This window comes from Plecotus auritus (genome assembly GCF_963455305.1).
Source record: "Plecotus auritus genome assembly, chromosome: 2".
In the NCBI taxonomy this organism is placed as follows: Eukaryota; Metazoa; Chordata; class Mammalia; order Chiroptera; family Vespertilionidae; genus Plecotus; species Plecotus auritus.
In genome coordinates, this window is record NC_137771.1 from 119,048,321 (window position 1) to 119,054,696 (window position 6,376).

Genomic DNA, 6,376 nt, shown 5'->3' on the forward strand with positions numbered 1-6,376 from the left:
GCCCTTCTTATTTCTCCCAAATTCTGAAGGACGAGCTGGATGATAGGGAGTTCTTGAGGGCTTCTCCTATGTTGCAATATCTGCACAACTTGCTTCTTTGCCTTCTCCCAAATCTCCTCATAGGAGATATCATCACTTTGCTAAAGCTTTTAGCCTTTGAGAGACATAAGGTCATCAAAGGAAAATTGCAGTTTTCCCAAGCCCAAGTTCAATATTTAGTGCATCTGATATCAGAACAAGGGTTGCATCTTGAACAGATAGGCTTCATGGTGTCCTGAGTTTTCTCAAGCTCTTTGGATACTGATGATATTGCACTCCAAATCTCTCTCTATGGCCAAACCTCTGTGTGTTTTACTAAAGAACAACTCCTACCCAATTTTATGGAAAGAACAGGGCTGACATAGCTTTAAAGCCTCAGAGGAGAGTTTGATGAACCCACTGCCTTTGGGCATCCAATTATCACATCCCCTTTTTCCTTTATGTATATGAAAAGGAAGGGGATGTCCTTAGGGTACTCACACTATTGATCCACAGGGTATGACAGCAGCAACAGAGCCTTGTGGCCTGGGAACATTCCCTTCCTTAGAGCAATTATGGCCACTGTCCTTTTGGTTAAGGCCACTGAGGAAGTCATTGTGAGATCTCTTTTAACCATCTTTGTACCCCATGCAATAGAAGCCCTTCTGAATTCTCATCAAACTCAAGATTTTTTAGTAAGTCCTTTTGTTAACTACTCCTCACATAAATCTTTCATGTTGTAATAACCTGCTACTCTCTTCCCCTCCATTACCAGCAAAGCCCCTCATGGCTTCTGGTCAAGATATTGGTGTTGGTAAATACAGTGCTTGCATCCTCCCACAACCACATCAAAATTACAACTAAACTACAGAACAACCCTCATTCAGCACCCACAAAGCCCCTCACAACCGCTTTAACACTTTAAAGGATGGATCACCTTCTGACCCTTCGTGATGCTAGTGGCTCACTCATAGTTCTTATTTAAAAGGTGACAATGGTAAGTATTGTGCAAGATATGCAATATCAACAGCCTTTGTAACTGAAGCAGCATCTTTGCCTTTGCTACTCAGCCCAAAAAGTCTAATTATAAGGGCTCATTCTTGTTCACACTGGCCTGCACCCTAGACAAGGTCAAAACCAACAACATTCATATTGATAGTGGATGTGCTTCAGAGTAACTCATGATACTGGAATGTTGTGGAAGCAACATGGCTTCCTTCCAGTGGAAATAAAGTTAAAATTGGCCAGTATGTTTGGGGATTATTGGCTTCCATACATTTACTTTCTACTTTAGCTATCATTAAGTTCCCAGGGCATTCGAAACTCAAACTCCCTGGCAGCTAAAGGAAATCAGCCTGCTGACACTTCCGCAGGGAAGACTGCTCTTTGAAACAAGCAGCAGTTAAAAAGATATTTCCCCAAATGATAACTTAGACCAGTGGTCGGCAAACCGTGCGAGCCACATGCGGCTCTTTGGCCCCTTGAGTGTGGCTCCTCCACAAAATACCACAGCCTGGGCTAGTCTATTTTGAAGAAGTGGCGTTAGAAAAAGTTTAAGTTTAAAAAATTTGGCTCTCAAAAGAAATTTCAATCATTGTACTGTTGATATTTGGCTCTGTTGACTAATGAGTTTGCCGACCACTGACTTAGACAAACTGCTTAGAAAAACCCAACAATTGGCCTCAGAAAAGGAAAGACAAGATTGGAAATCCATCAATCATTTGCTTGAAAAAGGAGAAAGTTCCGGGTCAGGCCAAATAACAACCCAGTTCTAACAGAGACTGCCAATAACCAATTCCAGCATGTAATAATTGCAGGAGTTTTACCAAAAGGTTGGTGAAGCTTGGGAGGCTCAACAAGGGTGAGTCACATATGTAATTTACCTGTTGGAAATGGCTAAAAGGCATCTCCCCCAAACCTGAATGGTATTGTTAGCTGCCAGACAGCTCAGGGCATTTTATTGCTTCCTGTTGGCCAAACACCTGAATAGCTGTAGGCTATTCCCAAAATTGACAATCTCTGTAAACCCTTTGATACGATACCCTTTGAAGTGTATATTTCCACCTTGCCTTAGGATAAATTGTGTTTAATAAAAGCACGGGTTCTTGGTCAAGGGTAGAGCCTTCTAGCTCCTTCAGCTGGAAGCTCCTCTAACCCCCAATGCCTTTCAAAAATATCTTTCATCCTTGGACTCCTTCTTAATCATCTACGTGCAGCCCTTTCTCCAGAATGCTGAACCCTTTATAAGGCTGGGAAAAGAACCCCAGCAAGAGACCCTAATATCCGCACTCTTAACTACTGTCCACACATTACCATGATCCACTGACAGAATGACAGCCTTCATGAATCAGTATTAGTGGGGGAATATTTAACAAGGCCACAAAAAGCACCTGTCTCACTTGTCTCACTTTTTCAAAGTACAACCCAGGGAAACTTGTTCCCACAGCTCCCAGACACTTTAAATTTCTTAATGGACCATTCAAGGGTTGGCAAATGCATTTCATACAGCTCCCCATCTCATGGACATACATGTGTTTTAGTCTCATGGTCTACATGTTTTCTCACTAGACTACTGCCTCTAGTGAGTAGTAGTCAAAATCCTTTTGGAAAAGATTGTCCCTACCTGGGGAACCACTCTCAAACTCCACAGTGATAGAACCCATTGTATGGGTGTGGGAACCATGCCAGAGCATGCCAGGTGCTCAAGGCCAATTAGAGTGAGAAGGTCTTGTTCAAAGTATGTGGGATGTTCAAGGCCACTCTGAACATGGGAATCTTAATCAGGGTGTCCAAAGACTATAAGCAGGTGCAAGGATGCAAACACTGTGCAGACGTGCCCTTCTATAACCCAGAAGATTTATGTCACTATTTGGCTAGAAGCCTCTTTTGTCTAAGTAGTATTAAAGTATGTTACTGAGGCTAGAGAGCTCAAGGGGAGCTCAGATACAGCTACTATGCTGTAGTGAGCTCAGATGCAGCTACTATAAGAGGCTGTGGGTCTAGAGCAGGGGTGGGCAAACTTTTTGACTCGAGAGCCACAATGGGTTCTTAAACTGGACCGGAGGGCCGGAACAAAAGCATGGATGGAGTGTTTGTGTGAACTAATATAAATTCAAAGTAAAGGAGAGGAGGGAAGAGCAAGAGAACCCTCTGCTCTTTCGGCTCCGCTGGCCAGATAGAACAGCCAAACGGGCCGGATCCGGCCCGCGGGCAGTAGTTTGCCCACGGCTGGGTGGCTTCTTGTTAGCAATGGCTACATCGCAACTGGCTCCTCAATAAAGACTTTTATATACCCACAACTTCTCATGGTTTCTCCATCTACCACCCAGCGTTCAGCAGGTCCAGCCCCTAGCAGAGGGGCTCAGACACGACTGGTGTAGTGGAGCAGGATGAAGGACCTGTGCTCCCACACTTGGACCAGATGGCAGGATGGAGCAATGTGTGTTCCCAACACTTAGTACAGTGAGCAGGGTTCAAGGAGGAACTTACTCTAACAATTAGCTCTGTGAGCAGGATTTGGGAGTAAGTACTGCTCCCACAGTGGGTCAGATGCTTTGACAAGTCTGTGCTGTTTGGTCAGTTTTATAACACTTTGACTGCACTTACCACCCTCACCCCAGGTTACTTGAACACACTATCAGCATTATTAAGACAATTGCAAAGATTAAAAAAAAACAACAACAAAAAACCAACTTAATTGGCAACATTTGTAGAGACCTTCCATGTTCTTTGGTCCAAAGCAGTCATTGGTCCTTCTAAATCTCAAATCCACATCCCTTTGGAATTCACAAACTCTCACCCTTTGAGATAGTCACAGGGCACCCAAAGCACCTGGTCCCTGCCCCTTGATCCACAGCTGATAAAGGAGACATATTTCAATACTCTGAAGGCCTGATTGCCTCTATCAAAATAACCATGTTCTGTTGCAACAATCCTTTCACAGGGTGCTCCAGGCAGATGAAAACCTTCAGCCACACACTCCACAGCCTGGAGGTTTTATCTGCTGGAAAAGACAACTTTGGAAAGACTCGCCTCAACCTCACTGAAAAGACCTCTATCAGGCATTGCTAACCACCCTGTGCCAACAAACTCCAGGGAATAGAGACCTGGATTCAGGTGACATATCTAAAGAGAGCACTTCTCCTGCCTGGATCTGCACACCACCTAGTGACCCAAAAGTGAAGATTTCCTGACATTGATGGCATCTGATGAGATAGCTTTCAGGAGCTATTCAAACCAGACAAAATTCACAGAAGCTTTCATCTAAGCTATGAATTGACTCTGGATTCTTACCAAATTTCTAAGTTTCTGAATTCACCCTATAAGTTGTACTGTTGATAAGACATTTTATTCCAGATAATTTCTTGTGAATAATACTGTTTAATTTGTTTTATTTTTTTCCCTATATTGTGTCTTCCCAAAGCATTTGTTTCACTTTCAGTTCTGTGGGTACCTTTGCAGTATTTATTATCTAAAATATAGATTTTAGATGGGAAATGCCTGAGAAATGTTCATCTAACCCCTCCTTGATATTCAAATGTGACTATAGTAGGTATCTAACTGTGCACTTTCCCTCTGAGGTGGAATATGGCGAGGAGTCATGGGGGCAGAAAGCAGTTCACCTGCAGACTTGCTCTGCTCCATCGCTTTTCCCAACAGGCCCAGGAAATGTCAGGTCATGGCTGCACACAGGTTACAATGTACTGACTACAGCCAGGTCAGAAAGGGCTCGCTTTTGTTCAGAGCAGACTCTACATCATTGAAGAGGGGGATCAGATCTTCAGATTCCAGAGTTCCGAGGTCCACATTGGTTCCTGGGAGACAGTCCAGAAAATCGGGGAAACGGGTCTGCTGAGGATTGATGTTCATGGGTGTCTGCCCTGCATTTTCCCCTGCAACAGAATGAGAAGAAACCATTTTCACTCCTTTTTCAGGTTCTTGAAAGAGGGGCAATTCAAATGTTAACATAACTCTCGTCTTCATCTGGGCTATGCCTACACGGAAACAGATTACGTTGCTATAAGTATAAAATATTTCATCTCTGGGCAAAATTTCAACTACCACACTGACTCTGAGCTGGTGATGCTCGCTCCTAGGACATGCAGAGGTGCCAGGGGAATCTGCAACTGTCCTGGGGCGACATGGTCCAGGCAGGGGTCCTCAAACTACGGCCCGCCGAGGACATTTATCCGGCCCGCTGGGTGCCGCTGCCTGTCCTGCTTAGCAGCCGACTCGTCCCGGGCCCGCAGTGCGCATAGGAATTTGTTCATAGTTTTTTTTTTTTAAACTATAGTCCTGCCCTCCAATGGTCTGAGGGACAGTGAACTGGCCCCCTGTTTAAAAAGTTTGAGGACCCCTGGTCCAGAGGAACAAGTCCTGGGAGACAGGGAGGCACAGGTGAAGGCCCTGGGGGTCTGACCTATGACCTGTGTCTTCCCGAGACAGCAGCATGAAGAGCTGTTTTGTGAAAGAGTGGAGAGGCCCTGCCTGTAAGAAATGCCTTATCACAGGGCTATAATCTCAGGATTTAATTGCAAGCTTATATGTACCTATATCCTCCCTCTATGTTCAAAGATAATAGTGAGGAGTTTCTTTTTTTTTTTAATATATTTTATTAATTTTTTTACAGAGAGGAAGGGAGAGGGATAGAGAGTTAGAAACATCAATGAGAGAGAAACATCGATCAGCTGCCTCCTGCACACCTCCTACTGGGGATGTGCCCGCAACCAAGGTACATGCCCTTGACCGGAATCAAACCCGGGACCCCCCAGTCCGCAGGCCGACGCTCTATCCACTGAGCCAAACCAGTTAGGGCTGAGGAGTTTCTTTTAACGGTGTAATTAAAAGGCTGTCTTCATTGATGGCACTAGGGATCAATGTCAAAGCATTTTATAAAGTGGGTTCTGCAGACCATGCCCCTCCCTCCACTCCACCCCCCACACCATCTGCCTTTCTCACAAAGCAGGAGAGTCACAATGCCTGTGAGCTCAGGAAGGTTCTGAGATGTCTTGCAGTAAAGAAGTCTGCTTTATTTTGTTTCAGCCACTGTTACCTAATCCCATGTAATCGCCTAATCCAATTTTGGCAGAACTTATATGAAGAACCACAGTCTGTGGAACACACTTAGTCTCCATGGCAAAATAGTTACTCTGAACCAAGCATAAAACACCCAGGACTCTGGGTCAGGGAGAAGGTATAAATAGCCATTGGCATCGAGGTTCTGCTCCATTTGAGAAGCGGAAGCAACTCCAGAACACAGTTCCCAGGCTGACTGGCTTCTCAGCTCCAACATATGGATTGAACTGGGAAATTGACTAGGACCCTCTGCTCATAACTTTGAAGAGACCCCGTGAAAGAG